Source organism: Bubalus kerabau, chromosome 1 (genome assembly GCF_029407905.1).
Source record: "Bubalus kerabau isolate K-KA32 ecotype Philippines breed swamp buffalo chromosome 1, PCC_UOA_SB_1v2, whole genome shotgun sequence".
Lineage (NCBI taxonomy): Eukaryota > Metazoa > Chordata > Mammalia > Artiodactyla > Bovidae > Bubalus > Bubalus kerabau.
This window is the reverse complement of record NC_073624.1, coordinates 35,912,167-35,928,517: the sequence shown is the minus strand read 5'-3', so window position 1 is coordinate 35,928,517 and position 16,351 is coordinate 35,912,167. Positions and strand designations below refer to the sequence as shown.

General features: G+C 36.6%; 1 protein-coding gene and 1 long non-coding RNA gene across 10 annotated transcripts in view; one reads left to right on the top strand and one right to left on the bottom strand.

Annotated features, from left to right (window-relative positions):
• The window catches only part of SOX5 (SRY-box transcription factor 5), a 1,162,090-nt gene that overhangs the window by 524,747 nt on the left and 620,992 nt on the right, over nt 1-16,351 (top strand). The window lies entirely within an intron of this gene.
• LOC129646195 (uncharacterized) lies at nt 9,012-12,342 on the bottom strand. Its single transcript, XR_008711746.1, has 3 exons — nt 12,198-12,342; nt 11,792-11,849; nt 9,012-9,136 (listed from the first exon to the last, which is right to left on the bottom strand). It is a non-coding gene; the product is annotated as an uncharacterized LOC129646195 (long non-coding RNA).

Genomic DNA, 16,351 nt, shown 5'->3' with positions numbered 1-16,351 from the left:
CTTTGATATAGGCAATTGGCTTCTTCCTAGGATGCTATGTAATAAGTTCACTGTTTAATTCTTTCATAAGTTAGACTATTTTATAATGCTTTTATACTTTATTCTTTACAGTTCAAGTGAGAATTAAGATATTGACGTTGAGGGAAAAGTTATTATTGAAAACTTTTGAGTTCCTGAAAACTAAGAAGGCTGAATAATGTATAAAATGTAAAGCAAAGATCTTAGCATCTTCTCAAACAAACAAATAAACAAACAAACAAAAACAGCACACAGCTGCTTAGGTAACATCAACAATTTACTTTAAATGCTTCTTTATTTATTCCTTGTATATGAACCTCTGGTACAACATATAACAATTAGAGGCCAACTTTAATTTGCTTCGCAATTTGAAGTTGGTAATAACAGTGTGTTTCTATTATGGATCCTTGAAGAAGCCTCTTGGGTTCAACCCGAGATTGTTCTCTCTCCTTTACATCTTCACCCTTGCTATGTTAGCCCAGGCCTATTAGTCAGGGATTTCATTTTGCCACCTCAGAACTGCTAAGGCAACCTTGTCATTGTAATTTTCACGCCCTTTCTTTTTCTTTGTTCTATATGTCAGTGAAATCTTATCTCCACAGTCTTCTGTCATAGGTTAATAGCTTGGAACAAAGTTCAGTCAGAGTCTCTAGCATAATAGAACAAAATGCATAGATGAAAAAATTAGTAGTCACTGCCCTTCCTTGTACTTCATTCAAGGGCTCTTTGTTGAATTTTGCTCATCGGTGAAACTGAATTAGTAGATTTGGTGGGATATTGTCAAATGTGTATATACACATAGGTTTTGGAGACTTGAATGCGACTGTATTCTAGAAGATGTTCCAGGGACATTATAGTGCCCTAGATATGTTCTTGATGTAGATTTATTCTCTCATTGATGTGGTATTTAAGCATATTGTTAAATCCCCAAACTCTGAATATTGTGTGGAAATTTAACATCTGAACACTATCTTAACATTTTCAAGCTTTTAGAAAAGAAGTATTGGTTCATTTCCATATACTGCATTTATTCAATTAAAATCACCTTAGCTAACAGGTTAAAGTCATGGGTCATTGTACTTATTCTACTCATGCCGCTGCCTGCTCAAGGTCATTTGGAAATTACATGGCAGAGAAATTTTCCATAGAAATAAATGGCATCAGTGCAAATTTACTAGCTGGATTATTTGAGAAGAAATATATTGACACCATTGAATATTATTAACAATTCCACTGCCATCACTTCCTCCTCCTCTACTCAATGAGCTGTTAAAAGACACAATTTGTTGTACTAAGTAGCTAACAAGAAATGAACAACATGCAGCAGGTGCCGCCCAGGAAGGCACTGAGCGTTATCGTACTAACTGTGCCGGACTAATTCCAGCCAAAACAACAACTCCATATTCAGTAAGTGAGACGAACAGATGATTTAATGGAGATTTGGAGCCTAGTTGTTTATCATGTTGGGGTTATACTTGGAAAATAGAACCAAGTGAGAGGCATGGCATGAGGAAATCCTTGGCTGCAGAGACCTTATCCTCAACTCATGAGCATCCAATTCAATGGAAGATAATGGTATGCTGATGACTTAAAATATTGGATAATCCAATTTTTTTTCTGTAGATTTTTAGAAGAGCTATAGGATCATTTGGGCGTGGATCTATACTCTACATCATACTTCTTTTAAAATTAACATTAAAACTGACTTGGGTTCACTAAGAAAGTCACACTAATTTATACTGTAGGGAGGTGAAGGACACAGCGTGATTAAAGGGGAAAAAAGCTAGAAATTACATTTGCCATTCATAATCTGCAGAAAAAATAGAGATTTTGAATGATATAAGTTATTTTTTCTCTTGTACCAGTGAGTTGATGTATATCGTTTTGCTTATTCATTTACTCAATCATTACTAATTTCTATTTACTATGCTTGGCATCTATTATATGTCAGGAACTGTGGACAGAGCAAAACAAAAGACAAAGGAGGTCCTTCTTGTGTAGTGACTGTATTCTACTGGGGGAAGTAGACAATTATTAAGTTAGAAAGAGTAATTATAGATTGAAATGAGTGTGAATTTTGAAGGAAATAAAGGGATGCAGACACTTGGAGAGAACTTCTCTAGGAGGTTTTCCTTTGAATGTGGAGCTGAAGGGTGGGAATGGGTCAGACATGACAGGAATTACAGAGGAAGATTTTCCTGGACAAGGAACAGCAAGGGAGATGTCTTGGAAGGGAACAAACCATTGCCAAGTTCCAGGAGCAAGAAGGAAGCTCGTATAGTTAGAGCATCATAACTGTTATGGAGGGTAATTGTAGAACATAAAATTGGAGAGATAGGCAAGAGCCAGATCAGGGGAGTGTCTTGTAGGCAGTGGCTCAAAAGCTTAGTTTTCTTTCTGAGAGTAATAGAACCTATTAAAGGATTTTAAGAAGAGAGTGACTTGAACTGATCAATTTTTTGAAGGAAAAAAAAAAGTCACTGTCCTCTTGGTGGAGAAGGGATTGGAGAGAGGAAGAGTAAAATGGAAAGATTCCTTATGAGTTCATTGCAACAGAATTGATAGATTGAAGGCTAGGGATGTGATTGCAGAGGTGAGGAAAAATGTGAAAGTTAATGCATACTGCAGAGCTTAAACTGACCTGACTTGCTAATAAACAGGATAAATGGTGAGGAAAAGAAAGAGATCAATAATGACTCCATATTTTCAGACAGGGCACTGGATAGGTGCACATAACATTTAACAAGATGGGAAAAGCTGGGGACATCCAGGTTTGAGCAAGTAAAGAGTTCTAGGACTTTTGGGATTTATTAAGTATGCAAAGCCAATTCTGTATTGAAGCAGAGATGTCAAATAGGTTAGTTGTGTAAGAGTCCAGACATTTGAGGAAAGATCTGGGTTAGAGATATAAATTTATTCCTCATAAGCATAGAAAAATGGCATCTAATGTCATTGACTTTGATGAGCTCCCCAAAAAGGAGTGTAGATAAAGAAGAGGTCTCAATACCTAGACTGAGGTACTCAGCTTCTAAGACTGAATAATGGAATGAGACGAAGAAAGAAACAGCCAGGGGCATAAGAGGAAGCCAGCAGAGGAGAGAGTGGCAATGGTGTCGACTCTGCTGACTCTGGAAAAATGTAATTTTTAACTTGAAATGAACCATTTTCATGCAGTGGTGAAGAATGGGAGCAAATTGAAGTGAATAGATTTAAGAATGACATGAGTGGTTTGGAATTGGCGACCTTGACTTCAGAATTGTTATTCAAAAATTTTATCTGTGAATGGCGAGGCTTAAAGAAGGATAATAGTGGATAATATAGGAGTTCAAGGGAAGTTTTATTTGTTTAATTATTTAATTTAAATATATATATTTACTTATTTATTTGGCTGTACCGGGTCTTAGTTGGGCGCTTAAGATCTTTAGTTGCAGGATACAAGCTCTTAGTCACAGCATGTGGGATCTAGTTCCCTGACCAGGGATCAAACTTGGGGCCCCACATTGGGAGTGTGGAGTGTTAGCCACTGGGAAGCCACCAGGGAAGCCCCTATTTGTTTATTTATTTATTTTTTAAGATCAGAAAAGCCAGAATAAGTTTGATATTCTAATTAACTTTTTTTAAGATGGAAAAAGCCGGACTATGTTTGACATTCTAATACCCACAATCCACTGAAAAGGGAGAGATTGTAGATGAAAGAAATGGGGCTAAGAGCTGGAGTAGACTAATATTTTAAAAGAAGTATACTATCCATGTTTATTTATTTATTTATATTTAAAAGAAGCATAATATAAATTCCATGAACAGCATTTGTGCATCTGCGGTACACTTACTGTGGCATAATATCATATCATCAAACAAGAATAGGGTTGGAATGTACCATTAGAGCTCATCACAAGCAAATTTCCGATTTTACAGCAGACTAGTGAAGGTTCTGATATAAGCTGAGACATACACCTTGCCTCACAGCTAATTAATGAAACAGGGAGTGTCAGTTGGGCACTGTTTGTTGATAAAGGGGGTGTGTAGGGAGGAGAAAGCTTTTTCCTACTTAATGTCATAACCAGTGCATTTGTATCCATGAGCCCACCTAGTGCCTCTTAAGCAAATCACTAGGTAGAACAGTGGCTCAGGTTGAGAGGTAGTTGACTTTAGTTCAGGCACATTGGGTCACCCAGTTTTCTCTTCATGATGAAGCACTCATTCCCTTAGCTGCTGGAATTGCTGGCATCCCCAAATTCTCAACTGAGTCACTTTCTAAGACTTGCTTCACCCAAAGAGAGCAACTTTGGCCCATGACCCACACTCTTCCTGTGGGCGCCCTGCATCCAGTGATTGGTCAATGAAGAAATATGAAGGTTTAGCTCCTTCACCTCAATTTAGGATAACTCTGAATGACAGCTAAAAATGCTTGTAGAATCTTCTGAGGCTTTTTATTAGTATTTGGATCACATTACAATCTAGCTCCTCTCTCTGACCAATCCCATTGCTTTCCAGTTTGTACTCTTGATCCCAAGAGTATGTCAAGTAGTCTTCTTACTAGAACATTTCCATCCCAGGATCTGCTTCCTCAGCGATCTTGACCTTTAAAACCCACAAAGAATATGACCAATAATTAAAACTACAATACTAATCTTGGGGTTAATCAGATACAGCTTAGTTATTTTAAAAAGTTACAACTGTTATGTAGATTATTTTAGCAAAGGGAATGACTGAAGTCTGACTCTATGTCAGGGTTATGTTGGTGAAGAAATAACTCCTTTTGGAATGAGACCTTACCTGGAAATGGGAAATTTCTGGGTATCAGGTTTTGATGTAATAGAGAAATAGAAGATAAAATTTTTGAAATGAGCAGAGCCTCAGCTCTGAATTTTATGCTCATAAATGATTCCAGGACTAACAAATAGCCTTTGGCTAAGCATGAAACACGTTGATATATAGTGAACAAGAAAACTATGCTGGGAGTTCCCTGGTGGTCCAGTGGTTAGGACTCAGGTCTTCCACTGCGGGAGGTTCCTCCTTGGTTGGGGAACTAAGATCCCACAAGCCATGTTGTTGTTGTTTAGTCTTTAAGTCATTTCTTTAGTTGCTCAGTCTTTGCAACCCCATGGACTGTAGCCCACTAAGCTCCTCTGTCCATGGGATTTCTCAGGCAAGAATATTGGAGTGCGTTGCCATTTCCTCCTCCAGGGGATCTTCCCAAACCAGGGATTGAACCCACGTCTCCTGTTTGACAAGTGGTTTCTTTACCACTGAGCTGCCTGGGAAGCCCCACAAGCCATGAAGTGTGGCCAAAAATTAAAACAACAACAACAAACTGCACTTTGTGAAAGACACATAGATACCCAGGGTTAACATGTGTCTGAGCATATGAACACATATAGCTAATTCCAGAATTTTCCTTCTGTTGAGAATATGGCTGCTGGCTATTACTTCCCTTGGTCAGTGTAGGCTCAGGAGCTGGACAGACCTGCCTCTTTAGGGAGAAGGATGTAACAGAAAAGGTAGGAGAAGGTGAAAGCTGAAAGTTCAAGATAGAGAAACTTTATATATTTCTAGGAAGAAAAATTCCTGTATTAAAGGAAATTTTGTCTTTGTCCTCACATTTCTAGATTCCTTCTAATGTTCAAGAATATTTAGTTTATCAAGGGGATAGTAGCATTCAAATCCATTTGTGTAAGCACTGTGTCCATTTCTTAAAACCTTTCCCTGTTAATAAGCCCTGAAATTTATAGGTAGAGGCCATTGGGAGATAAATGAATTCAGTAAAATGATCAAATTAAGAGCAATGTTTCAAGCAACTGAAAACTCTGTGTGTGTATGTGTGTGTGTTTGTGTTGTTAGGGCTGGAAATGATGAAGAATTAAAGGAGGGTTTGTCATGCACAGCCTTTACATTTCAGACTATCACCAATCATTTCAGAAGGGAGGCTCTACTTGTAAATGATTTTTCTGGGGAAACAAAAGAAAGGAGGAAGAAGCCAAGATAATTTTGAAGAAGTATAGATTTATGAATGACTTTCTCTGAAATCCCATTACTTATTACAAAGTGAAAAAAACTTAGAGAGTATGAAATTGGCATTCAGTTCATCGTATAGAGCAAAGGGGAAGATTTGAGGGTCCAGAAACAGTTAAATTCGTATATGAAAGCATGATACTTCACAGTGGTAGCATTAAAACTCGGTAGGGAAAGTACTGGCTCTTCAGTATATGGTGCTAGGACAATTGGTTATCCATATGGAAAAAAGTAAAATTAGATCCTAGTGACAGAATAAATTCCAGGTGGCTTTAAAATCTGAAAGTTAAAAGCAAAACTTTAAAAAATTCTACAGTCAAAAATAGGAGTATTTTTATGACCTGAGGTTAAGGAAGGATTTCATAAAGGAAAAGATTAGTAAATTCAGCCTCATTAAAACTGCATTTTCTATACATCAAAAGATACCATTAAAGGGAAAAAAAAAAAAAAAGCCAGGGACAAAGGAGAGATATTGGAAAACCTATAGCCACCAAAAGACAAGGATTTAGAACTTTAGCATTAAGAAAAAGGTGAGCACCCTAATATTAAAATGAGTAAAGGAAATAAACAGATATTTTACTGAAGAAAAAATATAAATACTGAATAAAATGACCTACAGCATCACTAGTTGTGGTGGAAATTCAAATTAAAATGACATGCCATTTCAATCTCATTAGATTGCCAAAAATGAATGACGATACCACTGTCTGGGAAAGTAAAGAGCAGTGGGAACTCTCCTACAATTCTCGTGGCAGTGAAAATTGATGTAGTCACTATGGAGAGCAATTTGGCAATATGCAACTGGGAAAAAATGAACAATCAAAATATTCTCAATAGACAAAAAATAAATTATAGGGTTTATTCATAAATGGTTAAAAGGAATGAACTAGGATGGCAAATATCAATCTAGATAAATATGAAAATGTTATATTCTTTAGATAAAATGGATCCTCTTTGGACAGCATGAAGAAAGGTTGCTTTGAAAATGTTGATGTGGAACACACCGTTTAGTGATGTTTTAATTGATTGGATAGCCCTAACTGTAAATATTGACTTGTGGACTGGACAAGGTGTTCCAACCATTAGCATTTTTGATAATTAACAAACCACCCTAAACCTGTTGGCTTAAAACAGCTATTATTATTATTATTATTTTGGCTCGTGGTTCAGTGGACTGGATGGGATGGTTGAGACTGCTGGGAAGGTTGTGTCCTTTTTCCATGTGGTCTGATATCTTCTAGAGATTAGCGCGGGTGTCACATGGTGATCTCTGGGTCCTAAAGACCCTCAAGAGAGGACATATCCCAAAGAACAAGTACTTTCTTGGACCACAGCTAATGTTCAGTGCTCCAAAGCAAGTCACATGGCTACTCTCAGACTTATGTGTGAAGACTCCACCTCTTAAGGAGGAGCTTTGAAGTTACATTGCAAAAGGGCATTTGCACAGGTATGGGAAGTATTTATGGACATTTTTGCAATGTATTACAGGTATCTTTATATAGGTATCTGAACCTGGTCTGGGAACCTCTCTTATATTTATGTGGATGATGATCCTTAACTTAAGAGTTATCACAAGAAGCAGCTTTTATTAAAATGGCTATACCCCTATTTTAGTACCTAGGACCATTTTATCTAACAACTTTCTGACTGAATAGACTGTAGGCTTTCTGGACCTGACTGTTTCTAGTGGAGTGGAATTTACTGATGAAGCAGTCTACTTCACGGGCTGTGTGTAGTTCTGCCTCTACAGTTTAGGATAGACGTCACTTCCCAAGACTGGATATGAAATAAAATACTTTGCTTCCCTGATAATGTAGAGGCCCTATTTGTGAGGAGAGAGTTCCCCTTGGTATGATCTTTAAAGTAGATCCAATACGAAAATTGAGAAAAACTCAGCAACATTTGGCTCAGGCTTGGAAAGTAAATAGTGGCTTCCTTGGTGGCTCAGAGGGTAAAGAATCTGCCTGTGATGCAGGAGACCTGGGTTCAATGACTGGGTCAGGAAGATCCTCTGGAGAAGGAAATGGCAACCCACTCCAGTATTCTTGCCTGGAGAATTCCATGAACAGAAGAGCCTGATGAGCTATAGTCCATGGAGTTGCAAGGAGTTGGACACAACTGAGCGACTAATGCACACAAAATTTCAGGACATGAAAAGAGTGAGTGGGTAGATAGACATGAAAGAATAGTTAGTGAAAAGAAATGACTAGATAACTCCAAAAGCCCCTACCTTGCCAGGATTTTCATATGTCACAGATTGAATGATTGGATTCATTTAAAGAGAAATACTGTATTTTCAATCTTAATATGGATTCCTATGTTTTAGTAAGTAATCAGGGCCATTTGCCTCTATCTCACTCCATTCTGGAACTGTCTTATTAAAGTTCTTCATAAAATGTCATCATCCCCTATTCAATTATTACCTCTTCTTCATCACTGACTCAATGGACGTGAGTCTGAGTGAACTCCGGGAGTTAGTGATGGACAGGGAGGCCTGGTGTGCTGCGATTCATGGGGCTGCAAAGAGTCGGACATGACTGAAGAACTAAACTGAACTGAACTGAACTGAACTGAACTTCTTTCAGGGAGGAACATCTGATTTTTATTTTTTTACTTTTAGAAACTTCTCAAATTTTGCTATCAGCTTTAACCAGTGAGACACCACTGATACAGTGTATGATGAAAATATATCATAATTTTATTACTTACAGAAAGTATAATTCATGATTCAGAATTTAGTGTGAGTCAGACTTTAGAATTATACTTCATTCATATTCTATATTCTCTTTATCATGTGTCAGTTTAAATACAAGACTTGTGATGTTTAAAAACACCAACACTTAGTGGGTATTCCTCTCAGAAGGCGAGCATCTCCAAAACATGGTGATTTCTTGTCAGGCGATGTCACAAAACAAGCTTGTTTTTTTTGAATTGGTGAACAAAGAACCAAACTTAAGAACGCACTTGGTCTTTGTTATTCCGAAGTTGTTCTGAATGACGATTAAAAGAAAGACAGTAAAGAAAATATAACAGCAGAACTCTTGCTCTCCGGAATGTTTTTCTGTTTTTTCCATAAGGTGTCGACAGTTCTCTGTCAACTTGAAGGCTTGAAAAACAAAAAGCAGTCTTGTTTGTCAGGTGTTCCGCAGTCTCCCTGCCCCAATTCTCCCAAGTGTGCAGAGCTCTGGTTCAGATGTTTCAGTGTTATGTAATTTATTCTGTCGCTAAATGTCATTTCCCCACTATCTCATGATTTGCTTTCAGATCCAAAGCCTATAGCACACCGCCAATTACCCTGGAAAGTGCTTGCGGCACGTATCTCCCTCTGTCTTCTACGGGTAGTGCATGGGTAAAACTCAGTTGCTAACAAGAGTAATGAAACTTTGATAGTAAAATATACATGTATTTTGGATATATTTTAATCCAAATTTTTGAACATATCCAAATATTTGTCACATATTTTGATGTTATTTTCATTGAGGGGACTTCTTGATCATACAGTTATTTTCCTATTGTTTGTGTTTCCTTTACAAAGACTTACACTAACATGTGATTTTATCATTTCACTTACTGGTAATATATACGTTTCTTTGAGCTCTCGGAGGTGATTCAATCAGTGGTCTGTAACCCAATTATAAGAAAGGAGTCATCTTCATGGTCACATAGACATGTGGTAAACATGAGTTTATGTTTCCCCTTTTTTTAAAAAATGTGTCTATTTTTAACTGGAGGATAATTGCTGTACATTATTGTGTTGGTTTTTGCCATGTATCAACCCGAATCTGCCATAGGTATACACATGTCTCCCTCTCTTTTGAACCTCCCTCCCTCAGTTGCTAAGTTGTGTTCAGCTCTTTGCGACCCCATGGACTGTAGCACGCCAGGCTCCTCTGTTCATGGGATTTCCCAGGCAAGAATACTGGAGTGGGTTGCCATTTCCTTTTCCAGGGTCCATCTACCATTCATTCTAAAATGAGTACTTTCACTGAGTTTAAAGTTAAGGATTTGAAAAAGGCACTTGTAAACTAGAGATTTGCTGTTTCCTTTAAAATCAAGATCTAAGTGAAAGAAAAGTAGTGGAAAATGTTTTAACAAGGTTTTTAATAAAGTGGTTTAATAAATGAAGTGATATCCACTTTCTGGGGATTTTAAGGTATTTTTAAATCAGATATTAAGATTCTGTTAAACGTCTAAAATATTTAATTACTAAATGTATATTTTGAGCATACTTGTTTATCATCCGTAAGTGATTCTACTTAGTCTTGCGTACCAGTTCCTTTCACTGCAGGAAAAATATATATGTACTTTCCTTTTTAAAAATATATAGTAGAGATGGTTTAATAACTGTACAAAGTCATTAGAACTACCTTATAATGTTTATTATACCAAATCTTGTAGAGATCCAACTAACTTTACATAAATGAAGAAGGAAAAATAGTATCTGAGAATCCCCATGTTCAGAACACATCTTTCATTTACTTTAACTATTCAGGTCTCATCTTAAAGAATTCCTTATAGGAATCTCTATGGCAATCTGGTGTTTAGACCAGGGAGGAAAGCACAGAAGGCATGGCATTTTACCAGTCTTTCTGCTCTTTGTCATCTGCTGTTTGGTTATCACCTAGAGGGTACTTCTGTGCCTCAATTTCCCACATTTATCAAAGATGACAATATAAGCTCTGGAATATATACATTAAAAATTTCACCAAAGTTGAATTTCCTATTTGGTTAAATTTTTTACATGCGTGAATATTATAAAATATGTATAGTCATATATAAATTCCTAATATTCATGTATAAATACAAGCCTAAAGCTTTGCCTTTAGAAAGTCAGGACATTAAAATATTCATGCCAGTTTTTCCAATATATCAATTTATGGGACTGGATCTGGCAAAGCTATCATTTGTAATGACGACTGGAATGCAGATGGATTTTAGTGACTGTATATAGAAACTGGGGGGAAGGGAGCAGCAGTCATTCTTTGTTGTTTAGGATGAAGCAGAAAAATCTGCTTTCTCCTATATATGGAAGAGTTTGTTCGAAGCAAGAACTAAAATAAGGAATTACTGATCGGCTAGAAATTGCATTTCTTTTATCTTCCCACTTCACTAATATTTTTACCCTCTGGAAATGTACGGATATTTTTACAGAGATATATTACTGACTTTTGGATGAGTACCAGTATTTTTCATTTGCAATGAGGAGTATATAACTGGTGTTATCTAAATATTCTTTAACGAGTCATCAGAAATTTTATTATAGGCATCTCAGGCATAAAAACTGATAATTAAACATTTTATTCCATTCTTAAGTAAATCGGCAATGATCTCAACCAAGTGACACCACATATCTATGGAATGTGATGTGATTCGGAAGGCACTTTAAAAGTACTTCTATTTTAAATATATGTCACTAAATAAGATTTACTGCCATAATGGGCAACATTGCCAATAGGGTTATTTACTGTTTCTCAAGTGTGTTGAGATGGAAATGTTTGCAAATGACTGATTTAGGGGACAGGATGATGCTTTATCATTGTAAGACTCTATGGCCCTATTCAAGTGGAAACATCTAATCATCTGAAATAGTAGTGATTAGAGGATAGGTAGATAGGAGGACTGAAATTAGTGTTTAATAAATCACTCAAAGTATCTTCATTAATATTAGATTGCCAAATTATTCACTTACATTCAAATAGTCAAATTCATACAAACGTTTCCTCTTGGTGCTTTTCCTGTTCACCAACTAGTATTTTCTTACCTTTTCTTGATTCAGCAGGTATGGGTGGAAGTGTTCTGTAGCTCAAAGCCTATGGAAACTTCAGTACGGTAGCTTTTAGTAGCAGAAACAATGCTGCTATACTGTTCTTATATAAATGAAAGAAATTATTACAGTATATAAATGAAAACAACAGACAATTGCTAAGACAGATTACTCAGAGCTCCTAGTTACAAAGAAGAGGGGGAAGTCTATCTTAAAAACGAACCCTTTCCCCCTAAAATCCATATTCACCATGAGATTAATGTTGAAAATATATAAAATCAACATGTTTTTGATTCAGTAGCCCCATGTTGACACATCCTTGATTTTTTTTTAAAGGTGAGATTTATGGAAAGGCATCTCTATACTTTCTGTGTTTCTAAAATGTGAGGGCAGAAATACTTACTGATTGCTCACAAACTTTCCTGGGGGAGCGGGGATATAAGTTTCTCCTCTTGCTTTTTGGCCTGTTTCTGAGATAATCAGTAGAGACTCACTAATGGGAACAGTGGTGAGGACTAAAGAACTCTGTCTCTCTTTTTCATTAGACTGAGACCCTGTTAGTTCTGTTAACAGGAGAGGGAAACAAGAGTTCCTTTTATTTTTGCCCGTTGTTCAAATACATGGAGACTGTGAATATTTAGAGCAGTCTATTTTTAAATCATAGCTCCTTTCAGTATTTTAATCTTCCTTTTCCAGTGGGGAAAAAGTATTTAAGAATTATCTCCTAGAAAAGTGTAATGTGATTTTCCCCCTACATGTTGTAAATACATTATCTACTGTAGTAAACTCAGTGATCTCAGAATTTATAATTAGGGGTCACACCTTAACTTGAAGTGCTTTGCTCCCCAATATATCACATTCCTGATTCCTTTTCAGAGTATGTGCTCTCTGCTAAAATAAAAAACACATAATCTGATATTTTAATCTTCTTATCAAAGATAAAATAAATCCAGCCTCCCCACATAGCCCTTTACACCCTGTAACCAAGTAAATTTGCCTGACACTTGTAGGCAGAACACCCAGTTGGTTTTACCTGTAGACTTTAATAAACACACAAGGTAAAAATAGAAACAGGAGAAGATGAGTAATAAAGATAAGAGATGTTTACAGCTTCATATTACTCTTTTGCATATGCACATATGTACAGGGTAAGTGTTTCATTTAAAACGTAATGTCTCTCTTGGAAAATTTGTCAGTATAGCTTTTTGTCTTATTAACTCATTTCACTTATAAATTATGATTGAAATTTTAGTAATTTATGGACCAATAATTTTGATGAATTCTTAGTAGCATTGATTGTATAATTAAAACAATTCTAAAATTTTGTATGTCTTTATAGCTGTATGTATAAAATAAACATAGCAAGAGAGAGGAACACCCTGGATGGTTCTTTAAATGTGTGGTTCAGTGTAGCTACCTGATCAGTGTCCAACATGAAGAAACATATACAGAAGTCCTTGGAACTAAATTAATTAAATGTATATTTAAATAATTAATAAAACAGGCCCCTGTAAATTTTGTGAAAACATGATATCTGTACATCATTTTTGTTTAATGAACTTAGAACCCTGTCTTTGGTTGGTACTTTCAGAAATACTCTTGAAATATACAGTGACAAAAATGAAGATTTGTTGAATGAATGAATTATAACATTCTAAACCTTGAATATTTGACTGTGCTTTCATATTTTACAGTTATGTGTTCATCAAGTTTGGGAATTCTCACCAGCCTCAGTGGATTTTTATCTAGTGACTAATTTAAAGAAAGAAAATATTTTAAAGCATAACTGTTTTCTTGAATTTTTGACTCTCCTAGATCTGTCAGGCCACTCAGATTCCACAGAGAGAACCATAGTTATTAGAAATGAAATAATAACATTATTTTTAAAGTCTGGTTTTATGGATGATACATCAGTACCTGGGAATTCATTTCTGAAATTTTCTCCTCTGACTAGCTCCATTAATATAATTGGAAATGAGTTTTTTCTAAGGCATAGCAGTTTGCTCCTCCTCCTCTTCTTTCTCCGCTCTCTCTTCCTCTGTGTCCATTAAATTCTCACAATGGCCCCTTTCTTGTTTACTAAATTCCGTAATCCAAAGTCTATATGTTTAAGATTACTTTAAAAACAGACAGGTTTTCTATTCTTGAGGCACTTCTGCAAGTGCTATAGGAATTTAGCACTACATCCTCAGTTTCCCAAATCATTTCTTATGGGCAAAACATAATGAGTGTCCATGAAACTTGCTATATATACTGATTTTACCCAATTTTAAACTATTACCAACCAGAAGTTTCTTAAACTAAGAGTTTATTTTGACAATGGAAAAAAAAATAATTGTTCAGTATTTTCTCTCCCTTAACAGCCAAATTGTATTTGCCAATGCTTCCTTTGGAAACAGACAGTAATAGGTAAAACAGTTTTAAAATCATTTTGAATACTCTTGGCTTTCTCAACTACCCAAAAGAAAACTTTTGATTTGGCAAAGCTAGTTTGAATTGAGAAATACTTTAAGAAGTATTTTACTACCAAGTAAAATATTTTTAGTGTAATTCAAATACTTTTTTTTTTGTATGTCTATGCTTGCTTGTCTGTGTGGACAACTTAACACTGTTTATCTTACCTTTGGGATTTTTTTTTTTTTTTTACTAATTTAAATGTGCTGACTTAAAGCTTTTATTTAGAAGAGGATGTCAGAGGGATGGATATTTTCAGTTAATTGCTGTGCCCGTTTAAAAATTAATAGTAGTTTTTCTTTTTTGTTAATAACAAGATGGTTTTTCTTTTTTTTTTTTTTTTAAAGGACCACTTCTTCTTTCAAATATGGCAAATTGGAATCATTGGTGAAATAGCTTTCTAGATGCACCTCCATCCCATTTTATTAGGAATTAGTTAACTAAGGAAACAATAGACTATAGTGTTTTGGTGGAACTTATTCAGCCCATGATCACATACATACACATATACAATATACATAACACATATGTATATTCAGTTCAGTTCAGTTCATTTCAGTCGCTCAGTCGTGTCCGACTCTTTGTGACCACATGAATCGCAGCACACCAGGCCTCCCTGTCTATCACCGACTCCCGGAGTTCACCCAAACTCACGTGCATTGAGTTGGTGATGCCATCCAACCATCTCATCCTCTGTCATCCTCTTCTCCTCCTGCCCCCAGTCCCTCCCAGCATCAGGGTCTTTTCCAATGAGTCAACTCTGTACATGAGGTGGCCAAAATACTGGCGTTTCAGCCTTAGCATCAGTCCTTCCAATGAACACCCAGGACTGGTCTCCTTTAGGATGGACGGGTCGGATCTCTTTTCAGTCCAAGGGACTCTGAAGAGTCTTCTCCAACACCACAGTTCAAAAGCATCAGTTCTTCGGTGCTCAGTTTTCTTTATAGCCAACTCTCACATCCATACATGACCACTGGAAAAACTCATAGCCTTGACTAGACGAACCTTTGTTGGCAAAGTAATGTCTCTGCTTTTGAATATGCTATCTAGGTTGGTCATAACTTTCCTTCCAAGGAGGAAGCTTCTTTTAATTTCATGGCTGCAGTCACCATCTGCAGTGATTTTGGAGCCCAAAAAAATAAAATCTGACACTGTTTCCCCATCTATTTTCCATGAAGTGATGGGACCAGATGCCATGATCTTAGTTTTCTGAATAGTGAGCTTTAAGCCAACTTTTTCCCTCTCCTTTTTCACTTTCATCAAGAGGCTTTTTAGTTCCTCTTCACTTTCTGCCGTAAGGGTGGTGTCATGTGCATACCTGAGGTGATTGATATTTCTCCCGGCAATCTTGATTCCAGCTTGTGCTTCTTCCAGCCCAGCGTTTCTCATGATGTACTCTGCATATAAGTTAAATAAGCATATTATAGCCAAATAATTAACAAAATATAATCATATAAAAATATGAAATAAAATGATGCTGATGCTGAGAAAGATTGAAGACAGTAGAAAGGGGTGACTGAGGATGAGATGGTTCGATAGCATTATTTACTCAATGGACAAGAGTTTGAGCAAACTCCAGGAAATAATGAAGGACAGGGAAACCTGGCATGCCGCAGTCCATGGGGTCACAAAAAGCCAGACAAAACTGAGTGACTGAACAGCAGCAACAACAGTGAAATAAAATCCTGGTTTAGCATAATGATATTTGCAATACTTTATTGTGGCTAAGGATTCCAAATGCCTATGTGACAACATAGATGCTTCCATTAACTAGCTGTGACCTTGGGCAAGTTAGTTAACCTCTCTAAAATGGACAGAGAACTTGACCTAACTCATAGAGTCATTGTGAGAATTAATGGAGATGGTGTATATGGAAACAGAGCACATAGGTGGCCAGAATTCACACTCAGTTGTACAGGTTTTACATAGCCCAAAGGTGCCCAGTCAAGGAGATGAATGGGGGTTAAGGGGCTGAAATTCACCGATTGGATCTCATGCTGGCCATGCTCTTGCTTGCAGGACAGGACCAGTGAGTGGGAGGTGTCTTTTTGAGTAAAGGTCATGGATAGGATAGTGGTGGCTCTGTATGTCAACTGCCTCTAT